Below are 27,683 nucleotides of genomic sequence, written 5' to 3' on the forward strand. Positions count from 1 at the left end.
CCGTCGATATAGTATGTGAGGGAGTCCTGGATTAGGAGGTCTCCGGACAGCCGGACTATATCCTTTGGCCGGACTGTTGGACTATGAAGATACAAGATTGAAGACTTCGTCTCGTGTCCGGATGGGACTCTACTTGGCGTGGAAGGCAAGCTAGGCAATACGGATATGTATATCTCCTCCTTTGTAGCCGACCTTGTGTAACCCTAGCCCCCTCAGGTGTCTATATAAACCGGAGGGTTTTAGTCCGTAGGACAACATACAATCATACCATAGGCTAGCTTCTAGGGTTTAGCCTCTCCGATCTCATGGTAGATCAACTCTTGTAATACTCATATCATCAAGAATAAATCAAGCAGGACGTAGGGTTTTACCTCCATCAAGAGGGCCCGGACCTGGGTAAAACATCATGTCCCCTGCCTCCTGTTACCATCCGCCTTAGACGCACAGTTCGGGACCCCCTACCCGAGATCCGCCGGTTTTGACACCGACATTGGTGCTTTCATTGCGAGTTCCTCCGTGTCGTCGCTGTTAGGCTTGATGGCTCCTACGATCATCGATAGTGATGCAGTCCAGGGTGAGACTTTTCTCCCCGGACAGATCTTTGTGTTCGGCGGCTTCGCACTGCGGGCCAACTCGCTTGGCCATCTGGAGCAGATCGAAAGTTACGCCCCTGGCCACCAGGTCAGCTTTGGAAGCTTAAACTACACAGCTGATATTCGCGGAGACTTGATCTTCGACGGATTCGAGCCCCTGCCTTGTGCGCCGCGCGGTCACGATGAGTACGATTTAGCTCTACCATCGGACCGTATTCAGGAGATCGCACCGGCAGCCACTCCGAGCCTCAATTCGGAGCTAGTTGTGCCATCCATGGACGGGTGGATGGACCCCGTCACGGAGGCCGTATCCTCAGCGGCGATCGAGCCGAATATCAACCTTACCCTTCATGAGAGCCATGTTGCCAAACTGTCGGATCCTTCTCCGGCCACGGACTCCGAACTGCCTGCGCCCGTTCATGTCGAATCCGATTGGGCGCCGATCATGGAGTTTACCTCCGCAGATATTTTTTAGCACTCGCCCCTTGGCGACATACAGAACTCATTAAGGTCTCTCTCCTTGTCGGGAGAGTCCTGGCCGAACTACGTCCGGCAGGATTGGGATGCGGATGACGAAGAAATTCGCCGCCCACCCACCACCCACTTAGTAGCCACTGTCGATGACTTAACCAACATGCTTGACTTCGACTCCGAAGACATCAACGGTATGGACGATGATGCGGGAGGCGAAGAGGAACCACTGCCCATAGGGCAATGGACGCCCACTTCATCACATGACGTATACATGGTGGACACACCCAAAGAAAATAATGACGAAGAACGAAGGACGCAGCGAAGGGTGGTTCCCTCGAGCAGCAGTCAAAGCGGTGGCGTAAATGCCGCTCCAAATCCCGCCTCGGTAGAAATAAAGATCACATAGACCCAGCGTTAGAGCAGGGTGAACCATTGCCCGACCACGGCAACACGGAAAATCAAGCCGACCAACCCAACCCCGTCGAAGATAACAGTCCGGACGACATCACACCGGACAGGCGCCAGGAGCAACATAATGCCCACCAAAGGCTTGTTGCCACGGCGAGGAGTCTGAGAAAACAGAAGCAAAGGCTCAAGGCTGCACAAGACACACTCAAAATCAAATGAAGTGAAGTACTCAACACGGCAGCGAAATACGACAGTAATCACCACACCAAGAGCTATCCGAAGCGAAAGTTGCTACCTGAATTTGATGAGGAGGCCTTAGATCCTCCACAATTAAAAAATAAAACGGCCATTCGATCGGATAGACGACCTCATAGCCAACATAAAGCGGCAATCGACGCCGCACATAAACCAGTACGTGATCCGCGTAAGGGCTCGCATCAAAAAGACGGTGCAACCAGATCCATCTATGGACCACGCAGGCGTGCTCCAACATACAATGCAACACAACAAACATCCGAACACCACAGTACACCCAAATACAGGGGTGCTGCACACCCTCTATGTTTCACCGACGAGGTGCTGGACCATGAATTTCTAGAGGGATTCAAACCCGTAAACATAGAGGCGTACGGCGGAACAACAAACCCTGGGGTCTGGATTAAGGACTACATCCTCCATTTCCATATGGCTCGAGGAGATGATCTCCATGCCATCAAATACTTACCCCTCAAGCTCAAAGGGCCAGCTCGGCACTGGCTTAAAAGCCTCCCCGAAAACTCCATCGGAAGCTAGGAAGAGCTCGAAGACGCCTTTCGGGCAAATTTTCAAGGGACATATTTCCGACCACCGGATGCAGACGATTTAAGTCATATAAACCAACCGACATGTTCCTCACTAAAAAGAGCCAAATAGTTGACTGTCCGAACGCCGAAGCCTTAGCAGCCTTCAAGCATAGAGTTCGAGATGAATGGCTTGCCAGACACCTCGGTCAAGAAAAGCCGAGAACAATGGCAGCATTAACAAGCCTCATGACCTGTTTTTGCACGTGTGAGGACAGCTGGTTAGCCCGATGCAGCACCAGCGACCCAAGTACATCCGAAGTCAGGGATGGAAACGGGAAATCACGACGCGACAAGAATAATCGCCGAAATAAAGAAGACATCCCGAAGAGCTTGGCGGTAAACGCCGGATTTACAAGCTCTCGGCCTGGGCAGCAGAAGCCGCCCTCCAAAGGCAACAGAGACGAACTGTCCAGCCTAAACAAAATCCTAGACCAAATATGTCAGATCCATAGCACCCCTGATAAACCTGCAAATCATACGCACAGAGAATGTTGGGACTTCAAACAGCCCGGCAAGCTCAACGCCGAACACAAGGGGCAGGTGTTGGAAATATGCCCTAGAGGCAATAATAAATTAGTTATTATTATATTTCCTTGTTCATGATAATCGTTTATTATCCATGCTAGAATTGTATTGATATGAAACTCAGATACATGTGTGGATACATAGACAACACCATGTCCCTAGTAAGCCTCTAGTTGACTAGCTCGTTGATCAATAGATGGTTACGGTTTCCTGACCATGGACATTGGATGTCATTGATAACGGGATCACATCATTAGGAGAATGATGTGATGGACAAAGACCCAATCCTAAGCCTAGCACAAGATCATGTAGTTCGTATGCTAAAGCTTTTCTAATGTCAAGTATCATTTCCTTAGACCATGAGATTGTGCAACTCCTGGATACCGTAGGAGTGCTTTGGGTGTGCCAAACGTCACAACGTAACTGGGTGGCTATAAAGGTACACTGCGGGTATCTCCGAAAGTGTCTGTTGGGTTGGCACGAATCGAGACTGGGATTTGTCACTCCGTGTAAACGGAGAGGTATCTCTGGGCCCACTCGGTAGGACATCATCATAATGTGCACAATGTGATCAAGGAGTTGATCACGGGATGATGTGTTACGGAATGAGTAAAGAGACTTGCCGGTAACGAGATTGAACAAGGTATCGGGATACCGACGATCGAATCTCGGGCAAGTATCGTACCGCTAGACAAAGGGAATTGTATACGGGATTGATTAAGTCCTTGACATCGTGGTTCATCCGATGAGATCATCGTGGAACATGTGGGAGCCAACATGGGTATCCAGATCCCGCTGTTGGTTATTGACCGGAGAGTCATCTCGGTCATGTCTGCATGTCTCCCGAACCCGTAGGGTCTACACACTTAAGGTTCGGTGATGCTAGGGTTATAGAGATATTAGTATGTGGTAACCCGAAAGTTGTTCGGAGTCCCGGATGAGATCCCGGACGTCACAAGGAGTTCCGGAATGGTCCGGAGGTAAAGAATTATATATAGGAAGTGCTATTTCGGCCATCGGGACAAGTTTCGGGGTCACCGGTATTGTACCGGGACCACCGGAAGGGTCCCGGGGGTCCACCCGGTGGGGCCACCTGCCCCGGGGGGGCACATGGGCTGTAGGAGGTGTGCCTTGGCCTATATGGGCCAAGGGCACCAGCCCCAAGAGGCCCATGCGCCAAGAGAAGAGGAAAAGGAAGAGTCCTAAAGGGGGAAGGCACCTCCGAGGTGCCTTGGGGAGGAGGGACTCCTCCCTTGGCAGCACCCTTCCTTGGAGGAAGGGCCAAGGCTGCGCCCCCCCTCTCCCTTGGCCCTATATATAGTGGGGGGAAGGGAGGGCAGCACAACCTGAGCCCTGGCGCCTCCCTCTCCCTCCCATGACACATCTCCCTCCTCCCGCAGCGCTTGGCGAAGCCCTGTTGGAATCCCGCTACTTCCACCACCACGCCGTCGTGCTGCTGGATCTCCATCAACCTCTCCTCCCCCCTTTCTGGATCAAGAAGGAGGAGACGTCACTGCTCCGTACGTGTGTTGAACGCGGAGGTGCTGTCCATTCAGCGCTAGGATCATCGGTGATTTGGATCACGACGAGTACGACTCCATCAACCCCGTTCTCTTGAACGCTTCCGCGCGCGATCTACAAGGGTATGTAGATCCACTCCTCCCTCGTTGCTAGATGACTCCATAGATTGATCTTGTTGACACGTAGGAATTTTCTTGAATTATTGCTACGTTCCCCAACAGTGGCATCATGAGCTAGGTCTATGCGTAGTTTCTATGCACGAGTAGAACACAAAGTAGTTGTGGGCGTTGATTTTGTTCAATATGCTTGCCGTTACTAGTCTTATCTTGATTCGGCGGCATCGTGGGATGAAGCGGCCCGGACCAACCTTACACGTACGCTTACGTGAGACCGGTTCCACCGACTGACATGCACTAGTTGCATTAGGTGGCTGGCGGGTGTCTGTCTCTCCCACTTTAGTCGGATCGGATTCGATGAAAAGGGTCCTTATGAAGGGTAAATAGCAATTGGCATATCATGTTGTGGTTTTTGCGTAGGTAAGAAATGTTCTTGCTAGAAGCCCATAGCAGCCACGTAAAACATGCAAACAACAATTAGAGGACGTCTAACTTGTTTTTGCAGGGTATGCTATGTGATGTGATATGGCAAAAGGATGTGATGAATGATATATGTGATGTATGAGATTGATCATGTTCTTGTAATAGGAATCACGACTTGCATGTCGATGAGTATGACAACCGGCAGGAGCCATAGGAGTTGTCTTAATTTATTTATGACCCGAGTGTCAACATAAACGTCATGTAATTACTTTACTTTATTGCTAACCGTTAGCTATAGTAGTAGAAGTAATAGTTGACGAGACAACTTCATGAAGACACGATGATAGAGATCATGATGATGGAGATCATGGTGTCATGCCGGTGACAAGATGATCATGGAGCCCCAAGATGGAGATCAAAGGAGCTATATGATATTGGCCATATCATGTCACTATTATTTGATTGCATGTGATGTTTATCATGTGCATGCATCTTGTTTACTTAGAACGACGGTAGTAAATAAGACGATCCCTCACTAAAATTTCAAGAAGGTGTTCCCCCTAACTATGCACCGTTGCGACAGTTTGTTGTTTCGAAGCACCACGTGATGATCGGGTGTGATAGATTCTAACGTTCACATACAACGGGTGTAAGACAGATTTACACACGCAAAACACTTAGGTTGACTTGACGAGCCTAGCATGTGTACAGACATGGCCTCGGAACACAAGAGACCGAAAGGTCGAGCATGAGTCGTATGGTAGATACGATCAACATGAAGATGTTCACCGATGTTGACTAGTCCGTCTCAGGTGATGATCGGACACGGCCTAGTTGACTCGGATCATGTAATCACTTAGATGACTAGAGGGATGTCTATCTGAGTGGGAGTACATAAGATGAACTTAATTATCCTGAACATAGTCAAAAGGTCTTCGCAAATTATGTCGTAGCTCGCGCTTCAGTTCTACTGTTTAGATATGTTCCTAGAGAAAATTTAGTTGAAAGTTGATAGTAGTACTTATGCGGACTAGGTCCGTAAACTGAGGTTTGTCCTCATTGCTTCATAGAAGGCTTATGTCCTTAATGCACCGCTCAGTGTGCTGAACCTTGAACGTTGTCTATGGATGTTGCGAACATCTGACATACACATTTTGATAACTACGTGATAGTTCAGTTAAATGGCTTAGAGTTGAGGCACCGAAGACGTTTTGAAACGTCGCAAAACATATGAGATGTTTCGAGGGCTGAAATTGGGATTTCAGGCTCGTGCCCACGTCAAGAGGTATAAGACCTCCGACGATTTTTTTAGCCTGCAAACTAAGGGAGAAAAGCTCAATTGTTGAACTTGTGCTCAGATTGTCCGAGTACAACAATCGCTTGAATCAAGTGGGAGTTGATCTTCCAGATGAGATAGTGATGTTTCTACGAAGTCATTACCACCAAGCTGCTAGAGCTTCGTGATGAACTATAATATATCGGGGACATATATGATGATCCTTGAGATATTCGCGATGTTTGAGACCACAAAAGTAGAAATCAAGAAGGAGCATCAATTGTTGATGGTTGGTGAAACCACTAGTTTCAAGAAGGGCAAGGGCAAAAAGGGATGCTTCATGAAACGGCAAATCAGCTGCTGCTCTAGTGAAGAAACCCAAGGTTGAACCCAAACCCGAGACTAAGTGCTTCTGTAATAAGAGGAACAGCCACTGGAGCAGAATTACCCTAGATACTTGGTAGATGAGAAGGCTGGCAAGGTCGATAGAAGTATATTGGATATACATTGTGTTGATGTGTACTTTACTAGTACTCCTAGTAGCACCAGGGTATTAGATACCGGTTCAGTTGCGAAGTGTTAGTAACTCAAAATAAAAGCTACAGAATAAACGGAGACTAGCTAAAGGTGAGCTGACGATATGTGTTGGAAGTGTTTCCAAGGTTGATATGATCAAGCATCGCACACTCCCTCTACCATCGAGATTGATATTAAAACCTAAATAATTGTTATTTGGTGTTTGCGTTGAGCATAGACATGATTGGATTATGTCTATCGCGATACGGTTATTCATTTAAGGAGAATAACGGTTACTCTGTTTATTTGAATAATACCTTCAATGGTCTTACACCTGAAATGAATGGTTTATTGAATCTCGATCGTAGTGATACACATGTTCATGCCAAAAGATATAGGATAGTAATGATAGTACCACCTACTTGTGGCACTGCCACGTAAGTCATATCGGTGTAAAACGCATGAAGAAGCTCCATGTTGATGGATCTTTGGATTCACTCATTTTTGAAAGGTTTGAGACATGCGAACCATGTCTATTGGTGTATATGCATGAAGAAACTCCATGCAAATGGACCGTTTGGACTCACTTGATTTTGAATCACTTGAGACATGCAAATCATACCACATGGGCAAGATGACTGAAAGCCTCATTTTCAGTAAAATGGAACTAGAAAGCAACTTGTTGGAAGTAATACATTTTGATGTGTGCAATCCAATGAGTGCTAAGGCATGTAGTGGATATCGTTATGTTATTACTTCACAAATGATTTGAGTAGATGTTGAGTATATTTACTTGATAAATCACGAGTCTAAATTATTGAAAGGTTCAAGTAATTTCAGGGTGAAGTTGAAAGATCGTCGTGACAAGAGGATAAAAGATCTATGATATGATCATAGAGATGAATATCTGAATTACGAGTTTGGCACAGAATTAAGACATTGTGGAAATTGTTTCACAACTAATACAGCCTGGAACATCATAGTGTGATGGTGTGTCCGAACATCATAACTGCACCCTATTGGATATGATGCATACCATGATGTCTCTTATCGAATTACCACGACAGTTTATGGGTTAGGCATCAGAGACAACCACATTCACTTTAAATAGGGCACCACGTAATTCCAATGAGATGACACCGTATGAACTATGGTTTAGAGAAACCTAAACTGTCATTTGTTGAAAGTTTGGGGCTGCGACGCTTGTGTGAAAAAGTTTCAGGCTGATAAGCTCAAACCCAAAGCGGATAAATGCATCTTCATAGGACACTCAAAACAGTTGGGTATACCTCCTGTCTCAGATCTGAAAGCAATAAGGGATTGTTTCTAGAATCGGGTCCTTTCTCGAGGAAAAGTTTCTCTCGAAAGAATTGAGTGGGAGGATGGTGGAGACTTGATGAGGTTATTGAACCGTCTCTTCAACTAGTGTGTGGCAGGGCACAAGAAGTTGTTCCTGTGGAACCTACACCAATTGAAGTGGAAGCTTATGATAGTGATCATGAAACTTCAGATCAAGTCACTAACAAACCTTGTAGGATGACAAGGATGCGTACTACTTCAGAGTGGTACGTAATCCTGTCTTGGAAGTCATGTTGCTAGACAACAATGAACCTACGAGCTATGGAGAAGCAATGGTGGGCCCGGATTCCAATAAATGGCTCGAGGCCATAAAATCCGAGAGAGGATCCATGTATGAAAACAAAGTGTAGACTTTGGCGGAACGACTCGATGGTCGTAAGGCTGTTGAGTACGGATGGATAATTTAGAAGGAAGACGGACAATGATGGTAGGTATCACCATTAAGAAAGCTCGACTTGTCGTTAAGATGCTTTTCGACAAGTTCAAGGAGTTGACTACGATGAGACTTTCTGACTCGTAGCGATGCTAAGAGTCTGTTGGAATTATATTAGCGATTACTACATTATTTATGAAATCTTGCAGATAGGATATCAAAACATTGTTTCCTCGATGATTTTTGAGGAAAGGTTGTATGTGATACAACCGGAAGGTTTTGTCAATCCTGAAAGATGCTAATAAGTATGCAAAGCTCCAGCAATCCTTCTAAGGACTGGAGTAAGCATCTTAGAGTTGGAATGTATGCTTTGATGAGATGATCAAAGATTTTGGGTTTATACAAAGTTTATGAGAAACTTGTATTTCCAAAGAAGTGAGTGGGAGCACTATAAAATTTCCGATGAGTATGTGTTGTTAACATGTTGTTGATCGGAAATGATGTAGAATTTCTAGAAAGCATGTAGAGTTATTTGGAAAGTGTTTTTCAATGGAAAGCCTGGATTAAGCTACTTGAACATTGAGCATCAAGATCTATAAGGATAGATCAAAACGCTTAATGGTACTTTCAAATGAGCACATACCTTGACATGATCTTGAAGGTGTTCAAGATGGATCAGTCAAAGAAGGAGTTCTTGCCTGAGTTGTAAGGTATGAAGTTAAGACTTAAAGCTCGACCACGGCAGAATAGAGAGAAAGGACGAAGGTCGTCCCCTATGCTTAAGACATAGGCTCTACAGTATGCTATGATGTGTACCGCACCTGAAATGTGCCTTGCCATGAGTCAGTCAAGGGGTACAAGAGTGATCTAAGAATGGATCACAGGACAGCGGTCAAAGTTATCGTTAGTAACTAGTGGACTAAGGAATTTTCTTGATTATGGAGGTGATAAAGAGTTCGACGTAAAGAGTTACGTCGATGCAAGCTTAATACCTATCCGGATAGCTCTGAGTAGAGATACCGGATACGTATAATGGAGCAACAATTTAGAATAGCTCCATGTAGAATAGTTATTTGAAATGGCTCCAAATATAGCGTAGTAGCTGCATCTACAAGATGACATAGAGATTTGCGAAGTACATACGGATCTGAAAGATTCAGACCCGTTGACTATAACATCTCTCACAAGCATAACATGTTCAAACCCAGAACTCATCGAGTGTTAATCACATGGTAATTTGAACTAGATTATTGACTTTAGTAAACTCTTTGGGTGTTAGTCACATGGGGATGTGACCTTGAGTGTTAATCACATATCGATGTGAACTGGATTATTGACTCTAGTGCAAGTGGGAGACAGTTGGAAATATGCCCTAGAGGCAATAATAAATTAGTTATTATTATATTTCCTTGTTCATGATAATCGTTTATTATCCATGCTAGAATTGTATTGATAGGAAACTCAGATACATGTGTGGATACATAGACAACACCATGTCCCTAGTAAGCCTCTAGTTGACTAGCTCGTTGATCAATAGATGGTTACGGTTTCCTGACCATGGACATTGGATGTCATTGATAATGGGATCACATCATTAGGAGAATGATGTGATGGACAAAGACCCGATCCTAAGCCTAGCACAAGATCATGTAGTTCGTATGCTAAAGCTTTTCTAATGTCAAGTATCATTTCCTTAGACCATGAGATTGTGCAACTCCCGGATACCGTAGGAGTGCTTTGGGTGTGCCAAACGTCACAACATAACTGGGTGGCTATAAAGGTACACTGCGGGTATCTCCGAAAGTGTCTGTTGGGTTGGCACGAATCGAGACTGGGATTTGTCACTCCGTGTAAACGGAGAGGTATCTCTGGGCCCACTCGGTAGGACATCATCATAATGTGCACAATGTGATCAAGGAGTTGATCACGGGATGATGTGTTACGGAACGAGTAAAGAGACTTGCCGGTAATGAGATTGAACAAGGTATCGGGATACCGACGATCGAATCTCGGGCAAGTATCGTACCGCTAGACAAAGGGAATTGTATACGGGATTGATTAAGTCCTTGATATCGTGGTTCATCCGATGAGATCATCGTGGAACATGTGGGAGCCAACATGGGTATCCAGATCCCGCTGTTGGTTATTGACCGGAGAGTCATCTCGGTCATGTCTGCATGTCTCCCGAACCCGTAGGGTCTACACACTTAAGGTTCGGTGACGCTAGGGTTATAGAGATATTAGTATGCGGTAACCCGAAAGTTGTTCGGAGTCCCGGATGAGATCCCGGACGTCACGAGGAGTTCCGGAATGGTCCGGAGGTAAAGAATTATATATAGGAAGTGCTATTTCGGCCATCGGGACAAGTTTCGGGGTCACCGGTATTGTACCGGGACCACCGGAAGGGTCCCGGGGGTCCACCGGGTGGGGCCACCTGCCCCGGGGGGCCACATGGGCTGTAGGGGGTGCGCCTTGGCCTATATGGGCCAAGGGAACCAGCCCCAAGAGGCCCATGCGCCAAGAGAAGAGGAAAAGGAAGAGTCCTAAAGGGGGAAGGCACCTCCGAGGTGCCTTGGGGAGGAGGGACTCCTCCCTTGGCCGCACCCTTCCTTGGAGGAAGGGCCAAGGCTGCGCCCCCCCTCTCCCTTGGCCCTATATATAGTGGGGGGAAGGGAGGGCAGCACAACCTGAGCCCTGGCGCCTCCCTCTCCCTCCCATGACACATCTCCCTCCTCCCGCAGCGCTTGGCGAAGCCCTGTTGGAATCCCGCTACTTCCACCACCACGCCGTTGTGCTGCTGGATCTCCATCAACCTGTCCTCCCCCCTTGCTGGATCAAGAAGGAGGAGACGTCGCTGCTCCGTATGTGTGTTGAACGCGGAGGTGCCGTCCGTTCGGCGCTAGGATCATCGGTGATTTGGATCACGACGAGTACGACTCCATCAACCCCGTTCTCTTGAAAGCTTCCGTGCTTGATCTACAAGGGTATGTAGATCCACTCCTCCCTCGTTGCTAGATGACTCCATAGATTGATCTTGGTGACACGTAGGAAATTTTTTGAATTATTGCTACGTTCCCCAACAGCAGGATACACCAAGTGAAGACAAGGACGAGCCTCGCAAGCAAAGCAAAGGGGAACAGAAGAAATTCCCACAAGAAGTCAAAACAATCAACGTGTTACACGTGATAAAAGGGAGAGACAAAGCGGCACCTTTAGAGGAACATGCTCCAGGGCCTATCACCATGGAGCTCCGCCACTGGTCGTCCCAACCGATCACCTTCGACCATCGGGATTACTCGGCAAGTATCCGGCATGCTAGATGGGCTGCCTTGGTATTAGATCCAATAATTGACAAATACCACTTGACCCGAGTCCTGATGGACGGCGGCAGCAGTTTAAATCTGATATATCAGGACACAGTCCGCAAAATGGGGATAGACCCAACAAAAATTTGCCTCAGCAATGCTACCTTTAAAGGAGTAACGCCAGGCCTGGAGGCTCACTGCAGGGGCTCCCTGCTACTAGAGGTTATATTCGGCTTCCCCGATAACTTCCGCAGCGAAAATTTAACTTTCCACGTCGCTCCGTTCCAAAGTGGCTATCAAGCACTACTCGGATGTGAAGCTTTCGCTCGCTTTAACGCAAAACCGCATTACGCTTCCCTCAAGCTCGAGATGCCCGGTCTGCGCGGCATCATTACAGTAAATGGAGACATTAAGCGCTCTTTGCGCGCCGAAGACAGTGCGGCCGCCTTGGCCGCCGCACACTAAATGGCGTCACCAACTCAAGCATTTGACAGGTCGTTAAGACCATGGACACGGCTAGACGAGTCCGGCTCAGCTATATGTAATTAATACAGGTTTGATGGCTATACCCCTATTACAATACAAGGGGCTCAATGCGCGCGCAAAAGTGGCAATTAGGCTCACCTTTACTCATTTTCAACTATATATTGTTTATTTAGTATAACTTAACTTTTGCACGGCAACTTTTCAATTAAGCTCCTCTCTTTTTTAGATGACCATCGTGCTACACCCGTCCAGGATATGGCACAACAGAGACATAGGCGCAGACATGCAAAAGGGACCCGTTCCAAGGATTCTTTGTAGATTAAGACCCTGTGTAAACCTTTTTTTACTGTCTCTTGTTGATTTACATCCCTCGGATTCTCAGTACAACCAAGAAGGATGCTGACGTCTTGGCATGTGGCCACGCCAGAATAATGCACGTACCCGGACACCAGGGGCTTATTACAAAAGGTACTGTTTAGACCCAGTTTACACCATAAAGACCGAATACCTTAGGGAGTGTTCGGCGTCGCGAGTTTGGCCTTATATGCATCAGCTCCGAATCATGTCTTTGGTCAAATGTTGGGTTTGCCCGGCTCCTGTGTTTTGCTGCCTTACGTTCCGCTCTATCGGCTAAGGCGGCACCAGGAGAACTACTGTGATTGTGCCCTGATTCATTCGGACGAGCACCTCAGTAGAGAAAGCCGAAAACTGACTGTCATGATACAGCGTGAGACTGGTCAAACACTCGATGACCTATTGGGATCTTCGGGATTCCTTCGCATTAACGAAGGGCCGTTACCCGGCCAGGCATGTACGCACCCCGAATCTGGACGAGTGCGGAGCCACCAGGGGCTATATAGTAGCCCCACTGTCAAACTCCTATGGCTAAGTGAAAGTGTTAAAGCATTAGTCCGGTTGCCTAGTTCGCTGCGCTATCACCTCCTTATTAGGACCAAGACGTTGGATTAAGTGTGAATAGGCGTCTTCTGCGAACACCCCCGCATTGTATGCGTGGGGGCTGAAGCCGATGACTGCAATCTTTCAGGTTATATACATGTATATATAAACGGCCGCACAGGAAGCATCACAATACTTTCAGGCAAAAGTATAAATACAGCCTTGATAAATTCAATACAACGTTGTTTTTACAATGGGAATACATGTCACTCAAACATAACATTCTTCGAGCACTGGGCCTCTATCGTACGAGTGCCCTCAAGAACTTCTTCAAAATAGTGCTCGGCAGCCACTCGGCCTATGGCCGAACCCTGCGCCATGACAGTGGTGGCATCCATCTCCACCCAGTATGTTTTGACATGGGCAAGGGCCATCCGCGAGCCTTCTAGGCACGCCGACCTCTTTATCGCATTGATGCGTGGCACCGCACCAAGGAACTGCTACACCAAGCTAAAATAGCTGTTCGACTTCAGCCTTTCCGGCCACAGAGCATCCACGACAGACCTCATGGCGAGTCTGGACAATCTATTGAGTTCGGCCCATTCGGCAAGCTGATCAGTCAATGGAAGCGGATGCTTTGGAACGTTGAATTACGACCAGAACAGCTTGTCCACTTCATGATCTGTTTGATCTCGGAAGTATTCGGCCGCATCGACAGCGCTCGCCGCTAAGTCCAGATATGCGTCGGCAGAACTCCACAGCCGATCCAGAGGGGCATACCGCGGATCGCCGAACTTCCTTCGCAGCATAAAGGGCTTCCCAGCCACAATGTCCCCGGCTTCACGCAGTTCCTCCTTCTTCGCTCTCATTGCAGAGCGGGTGCCTTTGGTCGCCATTGTGGCCTTTTCAAGGTCCGTAGCCTTCGTCCGGTTTTCTACTTCAAGAAACTGGCAGTGGTCGGCAGTGTCTTTTAACTTCTCAGCCATTTTGGCCATTTTCTCTTTGCTCTCGCTATGAGCGGCCCTCTCGGCTTTCAACTCTTTGGCCGCCTTCAAAGCGTCTGCATTACTACTCCTTGCTTGCTCCTTGGCTTGGGCAAGCTCCGCCCGCAGGGCCTCCACGGTGGCAGCTCCATCTACAGTCACAACATATTGAAGATACTGGCATTACGCTGCTCTTACTATGTGACATTCACTATAAATATCACCTACCCTATGCCTCGTCAAGCCGCTTGTTAACAAGCTCGATGTCGGCATCCGCCGCCTCCAGTCGCTGTTCTAGTTCAGCAACCCCATCAGTCCGGCTAGCCACCGGAGCTTCAGACACCTGCACATAACGGCAGTCTGGTTATTACCTGGGACTATGATCCTCTGTTCGCCGCGGTTCTCGACGACAACTAGAGTCTTAGGGGCTACTATCTACACAGGGCGCACCTAAAAATGTGCGGATGCATATCATTTCACATACCTCAAAGCCTGTCAGTAGACTCTTAAAGGCTTCATGCAACCTGCTTTCGGCGGACGAAATCCTTTCAATCACCGTACCCATTAATGTACGGTGCTCTTCTGAGATAGTGGCTCGCCCTAGCAGATCCCTCAGTGCGTTCGACCGCATACTAGACGGTGCCGGATTCTTTTGGTTGCTCTCTTCAAGAGCCGGATACTGAGGGCTTCGGATGACCATGGGATTACCTTCTGGCCTTGCCGGATCCGGAGAAACTCTTTGTGATGACACTTCAAGGTCGCCCGCTTCTTGAGCCGGGGAGTCCGGGGGAGGCGTTTTGCTGTCCATCATCTCCGGAAGAAGATCCCCCGAAGACGAGCTCTGCTGAGAAGGGCTCAGATCCGAACTGCAACATAGATGCTTCGGTTATCTTCCTCAGAAGTAAGGTAGAATATCTTCACTATTAAGTACTTTTGATTACTTACAGCTCGTTAGAGGGCTGATCCCCGCGCGGACTTTGTGCGGCAAGAGCACCCTCCGAGACAAGACCCACTGGTGGAGTTTTCTTCTCCCGTTTGGAAACCTTGGCTTCCGGGTCATCAGAGGTAGTCCTCTTCCTCCCCCGGGGCGAGGGAATGTCAGATTCCTTCCCTTGGTTATCCTCCCTCACGGAGGCGCTCGTTCCCTCGGTTGGAACAGGTAGCGGTGGAGGCCCGCTTTGGCCCTCTCTATTCCCCCCTTCATCTTCCTTTGAGGGCACCGGGCAAGGTGCTGGCTCGAGCATCTTTTCCAGCACCGGATTGTCCAAGCCTTCGGGAAGGGGAGCCGAACACCAGATCATCCACGCCTTTGTTATCCAGTCCTGGTCAAAGAGCGATCCTTCAGAATGATGTCATGATAAAAGAAAGACAGTGTGTTCGGCTAGAGGATTACTTACTTGGGCTGTGGTGCGGTTGCTGCTCAGGCCCACGTCCTCGGAGGTGTCCGGACACGCTATTTGGGGTCCAAAGAACGACTTGTACATCTCCTCGTGTGTTAGGCCGAGGAAATTCTAAATAGCGCGCGACCCTTCTGGGTTGAATTCCCATAAACGGAGAGGCCGACGTTTGCAAGGCTGGACTTGACGAACCAGCATGACTTGCACTACCATAACCAAACTAAAATCCCCCACGAAGAGATCCCGGATGCAGCTCTACAGTATGGGCACATCCTTGGCTGGACCCCAGCTCAGCCCCCTGCTGATCCATGACATCAGTTGTGGTGGAGGGCCCGAGCGAAAGGTGGGGAAGCTACCCACTTGGCACTTCTGGGAGCAGTGATGTAGAACCACTCCCGTTGCCATAATCCGGACACCTCTAGAAAGGAACCTTTTGGCCACGGAGCTCCGACAATCTTTCCTATTACTGCACCCTCGCACGCTGCATACTGCCCTTCGACCGTCTTCGGCTTCACATCAAAGGTCTTGAGCCACAGGCCGAAGTGAGGGGTAATGCGGAGGAAGGCCTCACATACGACGATAAATGACGAGATGTGGAGAAAGGAATCCGGGGCTAGATCGTGGAAATCAAGCCCGTAATAGAACATCAAACCCCTTACGAAGGGATCCAGAGTGAGGCCTAGTCCTCGGAGGAAGTGGGAGATGAACACGATGTCTTCATTGGGTTCAGGAGTAGGGACGACCTGCTCTCGGGCGGGCAGCCGATGTGAGACTTTGGCAGTCAGGTATGTTGCCTCCCTCAACTTCTTGATATCCTCTTCCGTGACAGAGGAAGGTATCCACCGGCCCTGGAGGCTGGATCCGGACATGATTGAAGGTCTGAAGCACCTGACCTAGGCTTTGGGTGTTAGAACTCGAGGCGGGGGAAGGATTCAATTGAGCACGGGAGGAAAAAAAGTAAAAGCCTTGACCCTTTATAAAGAGGGTGAATATCAAGCGTCCTCCTCGTGGCCGTTTGGGACTTGCCTAAAATCTAGGAGTCCTAGGCGTGGTTGGGTTACCCACGATCGTATTGATGAGAATCCCATAATAAGGGGGACACGATCTCTACTTTGACAAGACGTGTCAAGAAACTGCCTCGCGTTATGTGCGGGGCTAGTTAAAGAAAAATGGTTCGAATAATCACCGAGCCATGGCGTGATGTCATGTTGCCAAAACGTGTCAGCAAATTAGATTTGTGGAAATATTATTCTCTCTACGATGGTATGTGGAACTTATTTTGCAGAGTCGTACACTATCCTTGTATTCAAATTCTTCCGTGGTGTATTCGGAGGAGGAACCCGCCTTGCAATGCCGAAGACAATACTGCGCGCCGGATTCATCGTCATTGAAGCCTGGTTCAGGGCTACTGAGGGAGTCCTGGATTAGGGGGTCTCCGGACAGCCGGACTATATCCTTTGGCCGGACTGTTGGACTATGAAGATACAAGATTGAAGACTTCGTCTCATGTCTGGATGGGACTCTACTTGGCGTGGAAGGCAAGATAGACAATACGGATATGTATATCTCCTCCTTTGTAACCGACCTTGTGTAACCCTAGCCCCTCCAGTGTCTATATAAACCGGAGGGTTTTAGTCCGTAGGACAACATACAATCATACCATAGGCTAGCTTCTAGGGTTTAGCCTCTCCGATCTTGTGGTAGATCAACTCTTGTAATACTCATATCATCAAGAATAAATCAAGCAGGACGCAGGGTTTTACCTCCATCAAGAGGGCCCTAACCTGGGTAAAACATCGTGTCCCCCGCCTCCTGTTACCATCCGCCTTAGACGCACAGTTCGGGACCCCCTACCCGAGATCCGCCGGTTTTGACACCGACAGTATGCCTCTCGTACCACCTCCTACATGCATCCCTCTCTCTCTATCCTTCTCCTCGTGCCTCATTTGCTTCTAACACACACATGCATGTATACCGATCGATCTCCCAACATATACCTAGATCGACTCTAACTACCCCCCCATCGATCGACGTACCTCACAAGTTATGTCTCGCCTTTCTCTTACAAAGGGCGATTGATCTTCCTATGTAGTTACGTCTGCTTACCACAGCCACATCGCCCCCCTCATCATTCGTGCATGCCTCCTGACCCGTCTCTCACACGCACGTGCACAGACAACAAGCAACCATCTCCTCTCTTATTGATATTGTGGGCGTGCCCTCCGTTTGTCTAGCAAGCCTATCCCACCATTTGTTAGAAGCAACTCCACTACCACCCCCTCCAACACTTTAGCTCTGTCTCTCACCCAACCTTATTCATCTCCTGCACATATGCATGGATGCCGATCGATCTCCCTTAATACATGAGGCAGATCGATCTCCTTAATACATGAGGTAGGCCTCTCTCCTCCTCCACACATATACCAGCCATTGTACCTCTATAGTTAATTGGGCCTCCCTCTTCCCCCACCACACACTGATAGCCGAGCGCTGCAGGTAGGTATCCATGCCACAGAGATAAACTGCACATGTCCCATCTCATGTTCCAGTAGGCCAGCCACTCTATATCTTTGACGTGGGCACACACAAATTCGATGTCACTCTTTATCGATCGCGCGCGTGCACACACACACACACCATCCCTCTCTTTGATTCTATGGACACCTCAAGCCGATGATACATCCACTCTCTTCTCGTGGATCGCCCCCTCTATATATATGTTATATCCAGGACTCTATTTCACACACATTGCATATGTTAAATTTTTTGATTGACCCCCCCCCCAAAACTCTCAAGAACCCACACACTATATCTCTCTAGGTTTGTATCTCTCTCACAACCCCACGTAGGTGGTGTACGTATACAAGAAGAGAATAGGTGCACCATGCACGTACTCACGCTTCGTGCCCAGCCACACCCGCGCGGGTACACGGTGGAGATCATTTCTCCGCAGAAGCTGAATTTGTTTTTGAAACATCAAGTGGCCAGAGACTCGAAAACTTATTTGCCATTAGTGACTTGTCAGGGCGGTGGATTTTAGTTTGTACGATAATGCTGCATCCACCTAAAGTAACGAAAGTTCTTACGTAAACTTCCTAGCAATTCCCACTTTGTAGGTGCAGCATTACTCCTAACATTTGTAATATCATTTTGAAACTTGTAATATTGTCGTGTCCTATTCCTGCGTTTTCAAAATCCTGCGAATCAAACAGGTCCTAAGTTGGTGATGATGTTGTGCCTCCCATCTTTCACCAATAGCCGTCGGATCTAGATCTGACGCATACAAACCAAGCTTCTCCATTTTTGCAAAAAGATGCCCGCACTTGTTCCCTATTTACAAACAACTCCTTGTCTCTCACAATCAGCCTCATCTCCTCCCCACCACATCTAGGAGTAGAAGGCCGTGGAAAAATCTGGCGCGATGGCCGCTGCAGGAGCCGTCCGCCCCCAATCTTGGTGTTCCGTGCAATGCACGGGCATCTACGCACGGGAAATTATGTCGAACATGGCTAGTTGTAAGCAGGCTAGCTCTACAGCCATGATGATAGTGACTGCAGACGGTGAGGCTGACTATGGTATGCCGAACACGACGCCTATACTCAGGTGTCATCTCCGGCGTAGGGTCTTGTCACTTCACTGTGAGGAGCAGCACGTAATAATTTGACCAACGGGTAGTACAGTGCCAGTACTCCTACTACTACATTGGTAGTACTACTACTAGTACTAGTAGCACCACCGTCTGGATTTAGGAGTACTACCACGTCCATCTGGATTTTATTATTTGGCTAGCAATATCTAGTAATGCATGTCACCAAAGATGTACTACTCCCTCTGTAAATAAATACATGGTGTTTTATTCCTATCGGCGAGAGAACTTAATGTTTTTTTGCTACTCCTAACTAGAGTACTAATAGGATTACATGCAATGAACTAAACACTGCATGTCATGTTTGGTAGTCTCAAGTCATTAAAAGCATGCACGACCCACATCTCTCATTGGTTGATATGTCACGAAATAAGAAACAAGGAGGGAGTTAATGCACTGTGCCTAAGTATTTTGGGATTATTTGGTTTTCGTAAGGTGACTTACACAACATTTTTGTTTACATGCACTAACATTTTATTAGTTAAATGAAAGGTCAAAACTTGGCGCAAAATGCAAAGGGGACCAATAAACTAGTAAACATCAAACTTCTCTCGTTTGGCCCCAACTAGAGGTCCGGTGAGATGACTATACTGCACCGGCACGGAGGGGGACGCAGCTTCATTGACTTACGGCAACTGCCTTTGGGTGAATGACATGTGGCCCCAGGGGGTGGCTGGCCTACCTATCATACAGCCAAAGGTAGGTGCAGTAGAGGGCCGACGAGTAGTACGGAATCCTACGCACCTACGCACGCTAACCAGGGGCTGAGTGATCACTCGAATCGCAAGATCAGTTGACTAGAAGCTACGCTAGACCCATGGAGGCGATGAGCGTGAGCATCAGCCGGCTGTGCCAGATGGTCCACGACACCGGCCTGCGGCCTGGCACCGAGGAACGTCTCCAGGTAGTATTGCTTGAGGCCGCCAGGGCGAGGGGCCGCTTGGACGACAGCTTTGTCTCCTTGTTCGACGAGGTCATCGTCGGTTTCCTCGACAAGTTCACCGTTGTCAAGAAGCTTGCGGACGACTTTGACATAACCCTCCAGCCGACGCGCCCAGGCTCTGCGATGCCCGCCACCCTCAACGGCCACTATGGTAACAACCTCTTCGACGCAGTGGTGGCCCTGCGACTGTCCGCCATCGCGCAGGAGAATGTCCACCTTGAGGTTGCGCTCGCCGCGTAGCGCCTGGCGCAGCAAGACACCATCGACATAATCACCCACGTCTACGCGCAAATCATCCACAAGGACTACTACATGCAAGAGGAGGACGATAGGACGCTGGCCTTCTTGGAGCGCAGGACAACCTTGGATGACACTGTTCAGAAGCACATTGAGCTCGCCGCCAACGCCGCTGCTCCTCACACGTCGGTTGGTGACCCGGCGCACTAGGGCGTGAGGATGTCGTTGAACGTTGATGGATCCGTATGTATTTTTATCTTTTCGTCAAATCCATGTAGTAGTATATGATACTACAGTAATTATCTTACCTTTCACATCAACTTCATAATTTTCGTACGTACTCCATGCATGAATGGCGCCAGAACCAAACTTCTCATTACTCTAGGCAAAATCGTTATTTTCTATCTACCGGTCACGCCATGCAGCAGAACCAAATTTTACAAGTTACGAGTTCAAAAGGAAAAGCCTGCCGTGTTCGCCTCGCACCTCCACACGGTTGATCCGGCACGCCGCTCAAGCGGGAATGCGTGCGGTGTTGCATTTTCACTTACAAGTGGGACCGCAGTTGAGCAAACCGACTATCGGCAAACCCCCACCCCGCCCACCGCGCGAAGGCTGAGAAAACAGGAGGGGGAAGAGATGGCTGTAGCACGGACTCCAAGAAAATTTGTGTCGTATGGGACTCGTGTGGGTGGCGTGTGCCGTACTGCTAGACGTGAATGCTAGTTATGGCCCATGCCACCCCACTATATCGAACCTATATCGAGGTACGTAGAACAATTTCCTGCAGTCCGTGCTTAGCCCTCCTCTATCTCTCTTCTCAGCCAGCCAACGGACGCGCGGAGCCCATCGTCTGTTTGCTCACATGCAGCCCCACATGTCAGTGAAAACGCAAGAGGACCCACTGTACCTGCACATCTTTCACCTCGACGTGCTGGTGATGAAAAACAAATCCAATAAAGATCTTCGGTGGCCGCTTTTGGAGTTACTCAAGAGTAGTAAGATTCTATTTACAGTTTAACACAAGATGCACATCTCGTGGCTTCAACTACCACTCTATTTTCTTTCATGACACAACCTGGATGCTGGATGTCCCACGTGTCGGCAAAAGGAGGAAGAACACGGCCAAATCTTCGGTTCTGCTCTCGGATTAGACTAGTTGTGCTAACTTAAAAATTTTATTGTGTACTCCCTCCGTTCCAAAATACTTGACTTCCATTTGTCCAAAAATGGATGTACCTATATACTAAGACATGTCTAGATACATATATATTTTGACAAATAGAAGGCATGTATTGTGCAACGGTGGGAGTAGAATGGATGCAAGTTTTTGTATTGGGAAGAAGAGTGCATCCATATATTGATAGAGCGCAATTTAGTAGATGTTCTATCACTTTTAGCTAGCACAGACGCAAGATCGAGCCTCCGCAGATCAACGATGAATGCATCGAGAAGGCACTAATCCAACTTACAGGAGTAGTAAAATGTATTCTTGTGGTTCTTGTTTACTTTGGTCTTGCTTTTCTAGTCAAAATTATCGTTGGAGTCCATGCAAAACAGAGGTGCGTTTGGGGCGTGCGTTGGAGTTGGCCTTACAAGTGGGACCGCAGTTAAGGAAACCGACTATCGGCAAACCCCCACCTCGCCCGCCGCGCGATGGCTAAAGTTAGAGAAACAACGAGGTTGAAGAGATTGCTCTAGCACGGACTCCAAGAAATAATATGGTGTCAGATGGATGTCGTGGTGGTGGCGTGTGCCGTACTCCTGGACGTGAATGCTTGTTCTGGCCCATGCCACCCTACTACTCCTACTACTTACTCCTACTAGTATATAGTATACTAGTATCAAGGATTCGAGGTGCCGGTTACGTACAATGAACACATTAACATATGGCTACAGTAAAAACACCCGCCCGACGCGCGAAGCATGTGAAGCTAGTACAAATTTAGAGAAGCGACTCGAAAGCCATTCATAAATTTAGTAAGTTTATCATAGGCATATCATTTTATTACATACAACAGGTCATCAACCCACATCGACAACGAGGATACATTGTAAATACTAAAGTTTTCACCACACAACAAATAACAAGCCATGAAATGAACTTCAACTCAACCATTCTGCGGCGTTGGAAACGCTTGCTTTGAACCACAAGTGATTCTCTGGGACGGGCCATCTGTTGTCGATCTGGAGACCAAGGCAGGACCGATCATCCAGGCTGAAGCGGCCTACTATATCAGTACCAGGGTAGGGAACCACCCAAATGTCCGAGGTATAGACACAGTTGCTTCTCATAAATGTGTCAACAACAGTTGGATCGCCTTTCACCATCGTCGGATAGTTTTGTCCAAGGAAGAGTGAGTTTTCTCCAAGACTATCAATTCTGTGCCAGGGAGAAGGAGTTGGCGCTAGCACACTAGTATCCATCCCGAATACCATGCAACGGGTGTTGGAATAGGTCCGGAGAGTGCGACCATGGGAGACACCTGCTTCCTTAGCAGTAACATCATTAGGGGCTGTATACACACAAGAAGAGGTGATCCATGGGAATTAGTTGCCAGGCGCCACAGAGTATATGGGCGTTGCTCGTGATCATCACCATCGGCATCTCCCCCTTGGTTATAAATTTTTTCAAGTATAGGTGGTGGGATGTTCACAGGACCTTGGAAACACAAGAAGAAGGTTAATTAGTAAAGGGAAACTTGCTAACCCGCATGCATGTGGATGAAACAATTATAATTATGGTGGAAGACAAACGTACCGAAACTACTAGGATGCCATGCAAAAACAGTGCCACGAGTGGTGGCAGCAAACACAAGGCCCTCGTATTGAATTGCATCACAGTACTCATCCGTGTACAGAAACTGATTTTTGAGCAATATCCATCGAGTCGAACCACGAAGGACGGCAACAAGCTTGTCAAAGATAGCAACAACTTGATAGTTGTTGTAATTCCAAGAGCGGTTGGGAACTCGACAAATTGCTATCTTCCGTAGAAGACAGTCACCATGATCGTATTTGAAAGTGCGTACATTACCGGTGTGCTCAACCTCTGGGCAATGTGCTGCGATTTTTGGAAGTGGAACCTGGTGACGAGTGTACACATTCACAAGTTCCCACTCGCAGTTGGACCCAATGTAAACAACCCAATCTCCATTTGCGTCCGCCCAAGCCTTGCCCTCAAGCGATGGCATCTTAACATCATACGTATCATTATCAAGCGGCATCAACTGGCACAGGGCGAGGCCTCCGTCGTGTCGGCGCCAGTCATCAGGGTCACGGCAAAGAAGATAGGGGAGATAAAACCGCTCCTTGACTCTTGGGTTCTTTGTAATGATGTTATTAGTTGAGTCGAGAATGGGCTTGAACGAACCTGCCATGCTAGCCGAGGTGATGACATCGCACCGATCAATGAGTTCCTCCACCACGTCATCTTTCAGATCGGGGCAAGAATAACGGGGTCGTTTCCGGCCTGTTCCCTCCATGGAGAAGACGATCAAACAATGGCAGAAGAAAGGGTGAAGGGCTGAAGGAAAATGGAGGAGGGAGAGGAAGAGCATGCGATAGCAGTTCCAAATCAAGAGGGAAAGGCGAAGAGTCGGTGGACAGTTGCGAGTTTGCCACATTTCACGAAGAGGCGCCCCGGCCTACACGTCTGTTCGGAAATACTACTACTACTCGCCGTCGTCTGACTGATATGTTGGAACGGGACCACATGTCAATGAAACATGGTGTGTAATTTCTCGTGCAAAATGCGATCTGGCCGCGTTGGCCCGAGGTGCCGCATTAGTTATCGACCTTTATTTTTTAATGGTGTGCCGATCAGTTTTGAAGCACGACTAACTGGTACTGTACATGGAGAGGATGACAGCAGGGACCCGCCAAGGTCATGGAAGTACGCAAGCAAGTGCCTCCTTATTTCAAGCCAATAAAAAAATGGCTCCTCCTAGTGGATTTCTGACATCTGGGTCCCATCCATTGTCAACGTAGTCAATAAATGAGAGAATTGCATAACGAGTGGCTGACACCAGGGACCCAGCAGCTCGCTCAGTTATTTTTGTTTTGGGTTAATGATAAATGCCACTCCAAATCTGGTGTACCCGAGAAATGCCACTGCAATTTCCAAACTTTGAAAAATGCCATTTCTAGTGGCATTTTTCAAAGTTTGCAAACTGCAGTGGCGTTTTTCAAAGTTTGCAAAAATTGCAGTGGCATTTTTCAAAGTTTGGAAATTGCAGTGGCATTTTTATGAATCTCCATAATTGGAGTGGCATTTATCTAATTTGTTTTTGGGACGGAAGCAGGATGTCAACTAGGCTGTGCGGGACACTCTGGCCTGTCTAGACAGCCTTATCTTTTATGTTTACCACAGACCAGCCCAGCAGTTTTTTTTTCTTTCTGAAAATGGCTAGCCCAGTTCTTTTGTGATTTGTCAAGTAAGTCACTTTACCAGGCATGTTGGACTGCAAATCTTTCAAGACGAGGAGAACTTCATTGGGCTGGCCGAGAAAATGGCCTATCAGTAATGAGAAATGGGCTGCGCATTTTTAAAACACATCAAACCGGCAATTATTTTCAAATATCTTTTTTTCATTTCGAGATTTTAAATTGCATTGATTTTTATGCATGGACAATTTATTGGATTTTATATTGATATACATTTATTTTTAAAATCAGTCTGAATGTGACTCGAAATTTCGGTATTAAAAACAGTTCAGACCGCACCGACATATGCAAAATTTCGTATAATTTTTTAACCGTGGCCACAATATGGGCTGTAATGCTAACATAAAGAATATGGGCTCCAAAAAACCCTATAAGAATTAGCAAATGGGCTGTAAATTATTTGAAATAATGGCAGATGGGCTGTATGCTATTTTCCACAGATTTGAGGCTTTCCACAGATGGCCAGTATACTGTTGTATGTCCATCCAACGGCCGTCGTGCTTCTTCAATCTCTGCTCTTCGTGCTCCAGCCGGTCAAACAAGCGCCGGCGGGACTGCCTGCTCCCTCCTCCCCGCGGTCGGCTGTGCTGCCGTGCAGGCCTCACCACCCCACCATACTCCCATCGCTGGCCTAGCCATCCCTCTACTCACCCACACCTGCTGTTATTCTCCGGCGACGGCAGACGAACTAGTAAACCCTCGTACAGTCGTACTCCCCTCCGCATGGGAAACAAAAACAACGGCCGAGTCTTCCCTACCTCCGTGTCGTTCCCTTCCTAGGCCTCGCCATCGTCCACCGCCCTGGTGCTCTCAGCGTGGCGTGGTCAACGACCGACATGCATCTGAAGTGGACTGTACGTGGAGAGGCTGACAGCTGGGTCCACGGTCACACGCAAGGAAATGCCTCCTTATTACGTGCAAAATAATGATTTCCTCTGTATTTCGCGAAAAAAACGTTACCGCCGCTGACAGCTCGAACCCACCAGTTATATCTTCACACGCAAGGAAGGGCCTCCTTATTACGCACAATCAAATGAATACTCCCCCTGCTAGCTGGGACCCAGTATGGTGGGCCTACTAAGTTGACGGGGACGAAGGGCTTTGTCAACTTAGTCAATATGCATGATTCTAGCTCGACTGACCGTACGATGTCCATCCAACGGCCGTAGTGCTTCTTCAACCTCTGGTCTTCTTGATCCAGCCGCCCAAAGCAGCGCCGGTTGTGCCGCCTGCTCCTGCCTCCCGTGGCCGGCTGTGCTGCCGCGGAGGCTTCACCGCCCCCATACTACTCCCACTGCTGGCTAGGCCATCCCTCCACTCCACTCTCCCATGCCCCCTGTTATTCTGCGGCGACGGCAGCGCAGCCGAACCAGTGAACCCACGTACTCCTCTCCGCGTGGGCATCCACTGCCACGTCTTCCCCGGCTCCATGTCGTCCCCTTCCTAGGCCTCGCATCGTCCACCGCCGTGGTGCTGTTGGCGCGGCACGGTCAATGTGGTCAACGACCGAATTCCATTAGAAGAATACTATACATGGAGAGGCTGACAGCTGGGTCCACGGCAGCCACAAGGAAGTGCCTCCTTATTACGCGGAAAATAATTATTCCTCCACCTGACAGCAGGGACCCACTAGACGCCCACCAGTATATCGCGAAAAAAACGTTTGCCCCTGACTGCTGGGACCCACCCGACGGGCCACCGTATTTCACGAAAAAATGTTCCCCCTGCTCTCAGCTCGACCCACCGGAAGTGCCTCCTTATTACGCACAAAAAATGAATACCCCCTGCTAGCTGGGACCCACCTTGGTGGGAGGCTGACTTGTGGGCCTACTAAGTTGACGGGTACGGAGGGCTTTGTCAACTTAGTCAATATGCACGATTCTAGCTCCAGTGACTGTACGATGTCCATCCAACGACCGTAGTGCTTCTTCAACCTCTGGTCTTCTTGCTCCAGCCACCCAAACCAGCGCCGGTCGTGCCTCGTGCTCCTGCCTCCCGTGGCCGGCTGCGATGCGGCGGAGGCCTCACCGCCCCCTACTACTTCCACCACTGGCCAGGCCATCCCTCTACTCACCCACACCACTGTTATTCTGCGGCGACGGCAGCCTCACACCGCAGCGAACCAGTGAACCCTTGTACTCCTCTACACGTGGGAATCCACTGCAGCGTCTTCCCCAGCTCCGCGTCGTCCCCTTCCTAGGCCTCACCGTCGTCCACCGCCCTGGTGCTCTCGGTGCGGCGTGGTCAACATCGTCAAGGAACGGCTTCCATCGGACGTGGACTGTACATGGAGAGGCTGACAGCTGGGTCCACAGCCGCAGCAAGGAAGTGCCTCCTTATTACGTGCAAAATAATTATTCCTCCACCTGACAGTGGGGACCCACCGGACGGGCCACCGTATTTCACGAAAAAAACGTTTGCCCCTGACTGCTGGGACCCACCAGCTACATCTTTGTTGGGGAACGTTGCAGAAAACAAAAAAATTTCTACGGTTTCACCAAGATCCATCTATGAGTTCATCTAGCAACGAGTGATCGGATGCATCTACATACCTTTGTAGATCACGCACGGAAGCGTTCAAAGAACAGGGATGAGGAAGTCGTACTCGACGTGATCCAAATCACCGAAGATCCTACCGCCGAACGGATGGCACCTCCGTGTTCAACACACGTATGGTCAGCATGACATCTCGTCCTTCTTGATCCAGCAAGGGGGGGAGGAGAGGTTGATGAAGATCCAGCAGCACGACGGCGTGGTGGTGGATGCAGCAGTCACTGCAGCAGGGCTACGCCATTCTCTACGGAGGAGGAGGACGTGTTGGAGGGGAGAGGGAGGCGCCAGGGGCATGGGTGCGGCTGCCCTCCCTCCCCCCTCTATATATAGGGTCCCCAGGGGGGCGCCGGCCCTAGAGATCCAA

The sequence above is a fragment of the Triticum aestivum genome, chromosome 4A, assembly GCF_018294505.1.
Source record: "Triticum aestivum cultivar Chinese Spring chromosome 4A, IWGSC CS RefSeq v2.1, whole genome shotgun sequence".
NCBI classification, from domain to species: Eukaryota; Viridiplantae; Streptophyta; class Magnoliopsida; order Poales; family Poaceae; genus Triticum; species Triticum aestivum.